This window comes from Nothobranchius furzeri, chromosome 5 (genome assembly GCF_043380555.1).
Source record: "Nothobranchius furzeri strain GRZ-AD chromosome 5, NfurGRZ-RIMD1, whole genome shotgun sequence".
Taxonomy (NCBI): Eukaryota; Metazoa; Chordata; class Actinopteri; order Cyprinodontiformes; family Nothobranchiidae; genus Nothobranchius; species Nothobranchius furzeri.
Window position 1 is genome coordinate 62,867,481 of NC_091745.1, and position 12,556 is coordinate 62,880,036.

A 12,556-nucleotide genomic window follows, 5' to 3' on the forward strand; every position below is an offset into this window, starting at 1 on the left:
CATGGTTTGGTCCCTGTCCCCCTTGATAACTCTTGTTAGCACTTTCTGATGCACAGAAACAAACACTTCTTCTTCATCTTGTTTTTTGTTGTCTAACAATTGTTTATTGTTGCCATGGTAGCGGCAAATGAGCACTAAATTACTTTTGTACAATTAGGACTACAAAAAAAGTTAAAATCACACAAAAAAAAAAAGTTTTAGGCCGGGCGATTAGACACAAAGACGAACCGTCGACAGAGAAAGACAATAAGATGCAGGACAACATTCTTCTTCTAGGGTTAGGGTTAGAAGGGTTAGAGGGTGGACAAGAACAATGCTCCAACCAATTTAGCTAAATAGAAAACAATTCAAATAAACAACTAAACTCATCAAAAAATCAGTTTTAGAAATTCCAATAAAGCCATCAAACTTTCACATCTGAAATGTCTTCTCAATAAATCCTTAATGTCTAGTTTTATCGTTAAGAATTAGCCATCTTCTTTGTTGTTGATCTTTTTGATGCAACACAAAATGTTCTATGGTTTTGTTTATCCCACGGTCCCTAAGGTGGACAGCGTTGAGATGTGGCAGGAACTGCTTACAGGTGGGCACCCACAAAAATAAAACAAAACAGTTAAATATAAATATAACCTTAAATAAATAAGCACCAAAATGGAATATTTTGATCAGTTACGTGACTGCAGTGAGAACCCCACCTGCGAGTGACATCACGGGGGGTGGAGACTTTAGAAACAGGAAGAAGTCCTCTGACTGGAGAATTACTTATTTATAATATTAGAAAAATCCAGCAAGTCAAGAGCAAGACCCTAATTAGATGGGATTCCAGACTTTCAAGAATGTTTAGAACTCCCTCGTTAATCCCATTAGTTTTTTGTCTTTCCGAATTTGGACGATGACGTTTGGGAACTTGAGACATGCATCCACATGTGTGTGTGTGTGTGTGTTTGTGTGCCATTCTTTTATCTCTCTCCGGCTGCAGCTCATGATTCAGCCTCTCTTTTTACACCCGATCAACAGGAAAGCTGTAATCTGATCATCCAAATATCTGAATATTTAATAGAATTAAACCACATGGTTAAAAAATATCTGCATTATTTATTTACTTCCTGTAGTTTCAGCCCTACGCAGGAAGCACCAGGTGGGCCTGTAAATATTCTCTCTCTCACACACATATTGAATTATTGACCAATAATTTATCATAATTCATGTCACTATAAAGTTAATAAACTCTCCAGGACTTCAGGACTCCACCTGCAGCAGCTGAACCAGGTCAGTGTCACTTGAAAAACATGGTGAAAGTGAATTATTTAGGTTTTTTAATACAATTAGAATATTTTTAAACCAATTGGCTGAAAATGTTTTGATTTAACTGGAAAAGAAAAGCATTTTTAGTCTGACTTGTCTTGAGCAAGAGAAGAATGGAGGAAGAAATCCAGGCCCAGACTTCCCTCTCCCCAGCCACTTGGACCAGCTCGTCCGGGGGATCCTAAGGTGTTTCTTGGCCAGCTGAGAAACATAGTCCCTCCAACGTGTCTTCCGTCATAGGTCTCCTCCCGGTTGGACGTGCCCAGAAAACCTCACTAGGGAAGCATCCAGAAGGCATTCTAACTAGATGCTCAAGCCGCCGCAAGTGGAGCAGCAGATCTCTTCCGAACCCCTCATGGATGACTGAGTGTCTCACCCTATCTCTGAGAGGGCACCGCAACCCTGTGTAGAAAACCCATTTCGCCCGCTTGTGTCCATGATTTCATTCCTTCGGTCACTACCATCGACATACATACATGGACAATGTGTTTCCATAGACTCCAATAACGCGTTTTGGAAGAGAAATTGGAGGTGGCCACCACCGCCATTTTGACCGTGTCACAGGTTCCATCTAGCCCAGACAATTCCACAAAAGAGAAGAGAGGTAGAGCTGAGGGTGGGGCTGTAAGGCTGGGATCAACTGACGACACCCGGTCGAACTAGCTACAAGCTAACCTGAAGCTAACCCAAAGCTAACGCGGAGGTGGGAGCTAAGCTAACGGAGGTAGCAACCTAGCTACAACCGGAGTTAACTGTGCACAACACCAGAGCTTCTGAGTCAGAGATATGCCGGGCTGACCGCTGGGTAAAACCTGGTGGAACACAGAGGTCTCCGAGAGTTCCACAAGCCGGCAGCCGCACAGCAGACAAGCACCGCTGCGATCTGAGATGCGCAGAGCTGCCGCTGGGGAGAACCGGGTGGAAAGGTTTCCATCACAGAGCTCCACAAGCCGGCAGCCCGCGCATCAAACAGAAGCCGCAATCAGACAGAGATGCGCCGAGCTGCGGGGAGTGGAGAACCGGGTGGAAAACATCGGTCTCCCGAGAGCTCCACAAGCCGATAGTCAGAACCCAGCTCCACCAACATGTTATATTTCAACCCATTTCTAAAGTGCAGCATTATGTTAAATGCACTGGGTTTTACCCTTTTACATTTAAATTTCATGGTTAAACAGTACATGTTAAAATCTAAGCTCAGCTCGGCAGTCACCTAAAATACATAAATATAATTTTACTTACCGAAAAAAATGAAGTGGAGACTCCTTGGACGCTCTATTAGTGCAATTAATGCCACAGCAAGTCATTTTGTCCAACAATTGCACAAATAATATCCAAAGAAGAACGCACAAATGCTACAAGTAATTGTCTAAGTTGAGAGACTGAAACTGACGGAACAGTTTTCAGGCGAGGCCGAGGCTCAACTGAGGCCTTTCCCTGGAGCTAGCTCTGTGGTCACGTGGGTCTGATGCTCATTAATTATACAGAATTTTAGGATTTTAATACACTTAAACAGAAGAGTGAGAAAAAAATTCACCCCTCTCAGAGTTGTCACGAGTGTAAACTAGATAATTTAAACCAAAAAACATGTTCTGGTACCAGGCTGTAAACATGTTTATTTCTGCTGTGAAATTGGTATTTTTAACATGGGAGTCAATGAGGATTTGCTAGCTTCTGACACCAGCCCCCAGCGGATGAAGGTGGAACTGCAATTTATTTCATTTCCATGTTTGCTTCAATTTTTGACCCACATTGTGGGGGCTTCCCTTACCAAAAAGAAGTACACTGAAGTATCCTTGAAGTATACTAAAAATGAATACAGTATACTTCCAAGTTTACTTTCAATGTACTTATCAGAAGTATAGTTATCCGAGTACATTTTTTAAATACTACTAAGTATACCTTAATACATACTTACATTAAAGTTTACTTACATTTAGACTATACTTGTACTTGACTCTATCAGAAGTATATTTCACCAAGTAATGTGTAAGTATACTTAATATATATATATATATATATATATATATATATATATATATATATATATATACTTATATAATATAATAAATATCTAAGTATCTATATAATATATATATACTTATATATATAATATCTAAGTATATATATATATATACTTATATATTATATATATAAGTATATATAAGTGTATATGTATATACTTATTTATATAATATATAAGTATATATATATATATATATATATATATATATATATATATATATACTTATATTATATATAAGTATTATATAAGTATATAAGTATATATATATATATATATATATATATATATATATATATATATATATATATATATATTGGAACTTTTTATTTTTGAATTAGAACAACAAAATTTACATGGAGATGCATTTGAGTTTCTTCTTCCCTTCTCCAGGGCAGTGTTTCCCTGAACAAAGTTTGAATTTCCTTGTGGCCATAAGATCTATCCAACTTAACCAAGTCACCAATCAGTACATATAGTTCTGACAAGCTTTCTCTGTATTCATCTTATCTGCTCTCTACTACATTCTACATTTTACTTTGATCTAGCTAAATAACTCACCCAAAAGACAAAAATACATAAATAAAAAATAAATAAAAATTAATAATAATAATTTTCACATGAGAGTACTATCTTTCTAACATTTGTTTTATTGGTTCCCAAATTTTTACAAATTTCCCTAGTCCCAGTCATAGTCTTGCATTAATTTGTTCCATTTTGTAGACCTGTCTAACTCTGTCTCTCCACTGTGCCACCCTTGGGGGTTCTGTGTCCAGCCATAAAACTGCAATACACTTCTTGGCAGTCATAAGCAGAATTCTGATTACGTATGTCTCCATTATGTGTGTGTGATTTTTGGTACAGCATTCCCAGTACAAACCATTTTAACTTAAATTGTAATTTCACCTTCAAGGTTCTTTCAATTTCTCCCTAACACCTTCCCAGAATGGTATGAATTTAGGGCAGTCCAAAAGTATATGTGAAAAGTCTCCCACTAGCCCGCATTTTCTCCAACATAAATTTGAAACATTACTATTTAGACATGATAAGTGGAGTTTTAAAGCATGCATCTTCACCTTCCATTCAAATTCCCTCCAAGACGGACTATTAGTTAATGGCCTGCTTCAAGTGTTTCCTCCCATTCCTCATCTGTTATCATTATGTTCACTTCCAGTTCCCATTTTTCTTTAATATCTATATTCTTAATCAAATCCTGTTGTAAAGCTTTATATATTTTGAAATCAGTCCTTTTTGACATGTCCTTTTTGTTTAACATAATCACTTCCTCCATATTAAGTTCATCCTTGCTTGAAACTTTGCCTTATTTTGAAATAACTACTCTGTCTGTCTGTCCTAAATAACATATTAAGCATGAAATTACGAATTATTGTGAAATTACACGCACAGGAAGTGCTTTTATTTTGTAGCATTTGCTCAGTCAGCTCTTGAAGGCGAAGCTTCTCAGCAGACGGAGAAGATGAGCGAGGGTCGGAGGTGCATTAACCGCCGGAGGTCGCGCTTCTGTTCTGCATCTGCACTTGACAGTCACTCGTTCTGCACCACTGAGCTAAATGTAAGTAGCCGCCATAAAAGTTGCTTAAATGTTGTAAATGTTTTTAAGACGGACATGGTGAGTAATGTTGGCCACGTAGCAAGCTAATATGCTAAGTCATTGCATGAGTTAGCTGTGTTATTAACTTTGTGTGCGACTAAAGTCCGTTTATTAAATTAAATGAGCAGCGCTATCTCATTATTAAAGGTTAGCATTACTTTAGATACTTTTTTATTAGACTTCTAGAGACTTATTCCCTCCATTTTTGTCCCCTCCATCGTAATTTTTTAAACGTGACGTTCTGAGAAAAAAATAAAAGCGGGAGCTCAGCGCCACCAAGTCAAACTTAAACGTCCACTTATTAAAAGTAAATGAGCAGTGGTCTCTTGTACAGCGATGACAAAATCAGTCTGTGTTGTGTAGCGTTATGGATTTATGCTCTTTTATGAAAGAGAAACCATGCTACGTATTAATTCGGAATATTAATTTTAATAAATCAATAACCAAATTTTATATTGTTCAGAAGACTCAAAGGTTGTTTTCATCCATAAACTGCCGATAATATCTGAGTGTCTGTGTTTCAGTTCAATGAGGAAACCAGTTTGACGTTTAAAAGTTTTAATTCTTCAAATTAAACTAATGATTTTGAAATTGACAAACAGGAAATACAATCAACATTGATAACTTTGTGGGACAATCTTTTTAACAGTTGATAGGCTGTTAATGCTCAAATAGACCTTCTGTAGGTGAATGAAGATTGAGAGTGATATGATGTGATTATGGATGCGTGTGGGTGCCAAGTGTAGTGAGAATTGAACATGAGATGAGATGAATGCATGTGTGCATCTGATTTTGCTTCAGGAAGAAACAGGTGTCTGAGTGAAGTGATGGTTTGAATAAACTTAGGTTTAGTGGAAAAGATGCATCAAAACGCTATCTGTCGTGTTTTGCCTCACCGAAAATCGGACCCTCTGTTGGACCCGGGACGTCACCTTAGGATGTTTCATCCACGTCACCTTGGCTGGCAAAGAAGACAAAGATGCACTGCGACCCGGTCCAGAGTTGTCCCTCGGTACACGTTGATGGTAAAGCGTTTTGTCGACGCTCTTTCTTAAGTTAATTCACTCAGAAATCAAAAGACTCGGTAATGAGTCTGCGTTAGAAGTTGCGGTTCAGCTATTCTGCCTGCCGTGGCAGAAACAGCGTGAGAGAAGGGGGGAAGAACGAGCCAACAGGCTCTGCCCCCCCTTTGGTTTTCAGGTCTGTTCTCTCTCGTTGTCCAACACGAACTGACTCAAAAGACTGAAAACTTACCAAAAACCTTTCTCTTCTCAAAGCAAACGTGCGTCATCAACTGTGTCTGGAGTTTACTGTGAGCAGGTGTGTGTGGATGTGTGTGAATGTTTGTGCTTGAGTGTGTGTGAAGGTCAGTAACAAACATTCTCAACCTTATTTAAGAATGGATTCATTAAACCATTATAATTACCCCAAAGCTAAATGGTCATTCATTTGATTAATCACATTTATAATGAGCAAAATGATAATGGTTACTTTAACATTAAAATCAAGAAAAAAGAAGTTTAAACTTTATGTTTTGACTTGGTCTGGGTACAACTCATGTAAACACATTTTCTGGTAGACTGCAGGTGGTTGATGTTATGGTTTCCTCCCAGACTCGCTGGCGTTCAGGTCTTAATCTGTGGGTGAAAGTTCTCAGCGACCCAGCTTTGACACAGCTGAGTCCAACACCACCTTTGTGATAGAAAACCCATATTTCCTCACGTTACAGTTGTAAACTATTTCCCCATAGCACCCGTGCGATAGCTTTGCAAGCAGCCTGGTTTTTTAACCGTAGAAGAGGATTGTGACTGCAAGAGACGAAGAGGTGCTGATCTCGATGCTATGTTCCCTCCTTCCCTCCATTTTTGTCCCCTCCATAGTTTTTTTAAAAGGTGATGTTCTGAGGACAAAAAAAAAAAAAACCGGTAAGTTCAGTTAGCTCGCGGGAGTTTGTCAGTTTTTGTGAAAAGTTTTATTTAATACACGCATAGACATACAAATTTTGTTAATGTTTTTATCATCAAATTAAATAGTGCTCAGTTGCACATATCTTGAATGCAGAACGCTGTTTCTATTAATTTCACAGTATTTTAGTGTTGTAAATTTGTCCTTACTGTACACTGTTACTCCAGATTCTTTTCTTTAAATGTTATGTTTTTAGCTTTGTGTGGATAAGTCAAATTACACTTGAATCTCCTCACACACACACACACACACACACACACACATATATATATATAATTTAGATGATTTAGCTTCATATATAGTGGAGGACTGCCTAAATTTTGCAGACTAACACAGATCTACCTTGTGATTCACAATGTTTGTTTTCTCTACTGATTATGCTTCCTGGTGTAGATGTGCATTCCTATGAGCTGTCAGCCACATCGGGAAGCCTGTCTATGAATCTGCAGTCAGACTTAAATGATCCAACCCCACTCTCTGCACACAAGGTTGATGGCATGCTGCTGTTGACCCCCAAGAGGTTCATGCAAGTGAGACCACTGGTGAGTAATTCTCACAATCTGCATTTTTGATGGCGCATCCTAAATAACATGACTATATATGTATGTATGTATATATGTATACAGATTAGGGCTGTCGCGGTTGAGGAATTCCCCCTGCGGTGAGTCAGGGCAGCTCAATATTGCGGTATGCGATATTATTGCACCCCGTTTTTATTTATGTACTTAGCAAATTTGTTTGTTGATTACTAAACTCATGTCAATATTTCCTTTGAAACATTGTGCTTACATATTTAAAAAATGTTAGAAAAAATACATGGCCATTTTTAACACTTTATTGAATGCAGATCGAAGGGCAGTTACGGCATTTTCTGACTGAACTTAAAAACAACATTCAGGAGGTTTAACTTTGAAATGCAAATTTGGCTGCACATATAACAGAAATAAAAAAGTGCCCGTTTTGTTTTGTAGTTTAAAATAAAGTATACAAAATGAGATGTCCTAGGCACTGTCATTTCACTTTCACACACAAGAATAACATAACTCGGTCATGTCCTTGTTATGCGCAAGGAAAACCAGCATGTTAACCTTATGCGGTTTGAGAGGGGTGACAACATTTCCAGCGACACTAAAAACCCTCTCGGATGGTGCGCTTGTTGCGCAAATACACATGTACTTACGTGCGACTTTGGAGAGCAATAGAAATCTCCCATGTTTGTTGCGCCACCATGTCAGAGGGTTTTCATTAGGGTCAATGGGTTCCTCCTGCAGGTAGCAAGTGAGCTCCAGCTCGGCTCTAACTCTCTTCGGGACGGTTACAGATGACGTGCTTGTCCGTGACTTCAGCAGGTCTCCAAGCGTTTTTTTCTTTGCCGCTGGTGGCAGCACTGCCTGCTCCAAGGTCTCTGGCTGGGCTGCAGCTGACGCACTGACACCGCTCCCTCCATCTTCCATGTGTACTATCACCTCAATCAGCACGGACTTTACCTCTCAGCATGCGCTGTCGCGAGATTTAATCAAGTGCGGTAATGGTGGTGGCACGTCCTGCAGCGCGGTGGGTTTCTTAATATCGCAATATTTTCTTCTTGCGGTTACCGCGACAGCCCTAATACAGATTTGTCTTTTAAAACTGGTGAATATACAATTTACAGGTAATGCCTTTATGCTATGAGTATTAGAGCCACTGATGGAAAAAAATGTAGAATTCTGAGAAAATAAGTCATAAATCTGAGTTTAATCTCAGAGTTCTGACTGGTACCTAAAACAAAAAAAAAAGGGAAATTGGGGAAGATTATGAGGGGGGATCAGAATTCTGACTTAAATCTTAAAATTCAGGCTTTTTTTTTTTGTTCGTTTGTTTTGATTTTTTTTTTAACAAAAAAAATTCCTAAATAGTTTTTTGTTTGTTTGGTTTTAGGTTCATGAAAAAAGTCAGAATTCTGACTTTAATCCCAGAATTTTGAAATTATCTGACTTTTTTTCTCAATTCTTTTCTTTTTCTTCAGTTACTCTAATACTCTTAGGCAATAAGGCAGTATTAGGGCCACTGAAGGAAACAATTGAATACTGAGATAAATGTCAGAGTTCTGACTTTATTTATTTTAAGAATTTTTTCTTCTTCAGTGGCCCTAATACCCCTCCGTATAATGTAATGCTAAACACTTCAAATTAACTTTTGAATTCAGCAGTTTATCATTGGATTTAGATGCAGATATCACTGTCTTGGAAAAATGGTCAGAGCAGTTTGGCATTAAGTAAAAACTTGACAGTATTTACACTCTTAATAATCTTCTTAGGAATTACATGATGTCCACACAAGGCGTACCACTGTTCTCCATGCCCTTCCTGTCTATCTACGTGAGGAAACCTCTGGATTTTTGAGGATATGTGTGGTAAGTCCCAGTATTGTAAATTTGAACAAATCATTCTATTTATTTATGCATAAAGACAACACAAGGACAACGCACATGAACATTTTGGAAAATGTGCCATTGTTTCAACTACAAACCTTTGGCAAGATGTTAAAGCCTGCCACACAAGAGAGCAATCAGCTGAGCAAACGGCCTCGAATGACTGTTTGCTCAGCAGATTGCTCGCCATGTGCGCCTGATTTTCACTGAGTTTTCCGCCTCACGAAACGCTGAGGTGAATATCTGACCAGTTAGATATTTTGCGCCTCACAGGGGTAAAAACTCACCATGTGTGCACTACTGAGCTGCTGGCTGAGCTGAAATATTCTAGTGGCCAATCAAAGCACTTTCTCCGCTCACATGACCCCAAGATGTATTCAGATGCAGCCCCTTGCCTTGTCTGCGTGTCTGAAAAATAAACAAAACGGTACCTTGTGGATCGATGGGCCCACTGTTTCCATTACCCTTTCGGAAGGATTCTGGGTCTTCCAGGTGCATCTCTTGGAGTAAATTGGCATAAACTCCTTGCCTGGTCCATCTTTCCAGCTACTGTAACCATATTTTCCTAACCTTCAAATGCCGGTGGCGGCGACGTTTCATCAACAAAAAAGGATAGGCATTTCCTCCGTTTCCAGCTCTGTCTCTGTGTTGTTTCTTTTCTGACATGCAGACAGGGGGCTGCCATCTTGGGGTCATGTGAGCGGAGAACGTGCTTTGGTTGGCCACTAGAATATTTCAGCTCAACCAGCAGCTCGGTAATGCGCACACGGCGAGTTTTTACCCCTGTGAGGCGAAAAATATCTTAACTGGTCAGATATTCACCTCAGCGTCTCGTGAGGCGGAAAACTCTGTGAAAATCAGGCGCACATGGCGAGGTATCTGCTGAGCAAGCGGTCATTCAAGGCCGTTTGCTCAGCAGATGACCCTCATGTGTGGCAGGCTTTAAGGCACTGAGAAAAATCAACAATCACTGCAAAGAATTCAAGCAGCTTTCATTAGCGTAACACTGGCAAACACGGAAGCCATCTCACTTTATTCGTAAATGAGAGCACAAAGCAACAGAATGAACGGGAGTAGGGCTGGGCGATATGGCCTAAAATCAATATCACCATATATTGAAGATGTCACCTCGATAACGATAAGTAGACGATAACTACAGGAATGCGTAGCAACAATATTTGTCCACTAGATGGGGCTGTCTCATGTATTACATTGACTAAAATTTTACATGACTCAAGGTGCTACAGCTTCTTAAAGGGACATAAATGTGGCCAACTTACACATCTGTTCATTTTTTTATTATCAAATTTATTGACATGGGAAAAATTATCTGGATGAGAGACAAGAACTTGGATAACGATAAATCTTTGACATGTTGCCCAGCCCTAAACAGGAGTCTATCAGACTGCATTTATTGTTATTTACACGACAATCTACTGAAATAAAAATGTCCACAGTCAGAGTTTCAGTTCAGATGTGATTAGTGTATGATCTCCCTTTCATTTTTGTAAGGATGATACCAATGAGCCGGACCTCGGATGCAGCAGTTGTCCTCCTGACAACCATCACCGATGATGCCGAGAGTCCGGTTACGTACGACCCAGTGAGAATCTGTTATCCTAGAGGGTGATGTGATTGTCAACCTCTCCAGCCTTCCTGATGCCTTCCTGGTAATGTTCGGCCTCATCTATGCCTTACATCTAGATTATCCGAAGGGACTGACCAACACATTTGAGTTCACGCAGAAAATCTTACTTGGTCTTGATGAGTCTAAACTGTCACCCATGCTGCAGAGTCAAAAATGACCTGATGTTACATGTGTAACTCAAAATGTGAAAGAGTGGTGGATTCAGATGGCTCACTCTGTTAGAGCATTGTCCACATCCACAATGTAATTTACTATTTGTCTGCTCTTTAATTGTTGATGTTAAAGTAACACACCACCATTTGGGCAAATATGTTCATTTTCCACTTCTCCTTGAGTTAACCCTCCCACTGTCCTAATGGGTGTGACCCCGCGAGGAAAGTTGACCATTGAGCAGGGTTGATGGTTCATCCCTTGGGTCCACGTGGCAGGGGTGAGGAGTGAGCACCACCTCACCCCTGCCACGTGGACCTCAAGGGATAAACCATCAACCCTGCTCAATGGTCAACTTTCCTCGCGGGGTCACCCATAAAGACAGTGGGAGGAACAGTTGAGTTTTACCTTTTCTCTGTTCGTCCAGCCGTTCTGAGTCTGGCAACTCTCATTTGTGGCTTTAGTTTAGCGTGAATAATTGAATCGGATTAGCCCATAGGCTAACCCGATTCAATACTCAACTGGTTTTATGCCAAATGGCATAAAGTACTCACTGACTTACTTGATAGTGGTTAGTGTAATTCATATTTTGTTAATGTTGAATTGATGTGCATCCTGATGTTGCTTTAAACCACCTACTCAAAGAAAGACTACACACTGCTGTTGTCCAGTTTTCAAAAGTGTGAGTTTGTAATTGTTTCTTTCAAATTTTGTTTTATTTTCTGTTTGAGTTGGCTTAATCGGTAACTTTAATTTGATCATAATTTGAAAATATATTTAATATAAACTCCAAATATTTAAGTTTATTTATGGTCTGATATACTCAAATATCTGAGTTTATAAACTCAGAAAATATGAGGCAACTGATTGCCTTACAGTTTTTGAGTTCTGCCTACTTATTTGGGTTTACAGTGTACGAACTGTAAAGATTTTGTGGTGTCAGAGTTCACCTAACAGTTCAAGTGTTCATTTTTTTACTTTGTGTGTTCACAGGGCATGCTCAGTTGAAGTTTCCATCTCTGCGCGTTCAAGATGTAAGAAAAATAACACGAAAGAAATGCAACAACGAAAACTTCAAAAAGGCATCAACAACCAAGCAAGTGGATCCATAAAATGGACTGATTTTTTTAAAGGCATTTAAAAAAAGTCTTTCAAAATGGACAGAATTAACGCGTCATGTTCAGAACAGTTTGCGTTCTCATCTTTGATTAATCCTGGTAAACAGGTCTGTTTTTGTTCTGTTCTAATTCTCTCTGTTTAATAAATTTAAACAAAATGACTTAGCTATTTTATTTACTTTTTTTCTCTGCATAAAGACGAAGTATCAGTAAATAGTGGAAAGTAAATGTATTGGTAGTAAGCAAATAGCAGATGTTAAATGTTACTTGCAGTATGTGTTTATAGAAAAAATAGAGATACTTAAATGTACTAAAAGAATATTACGTC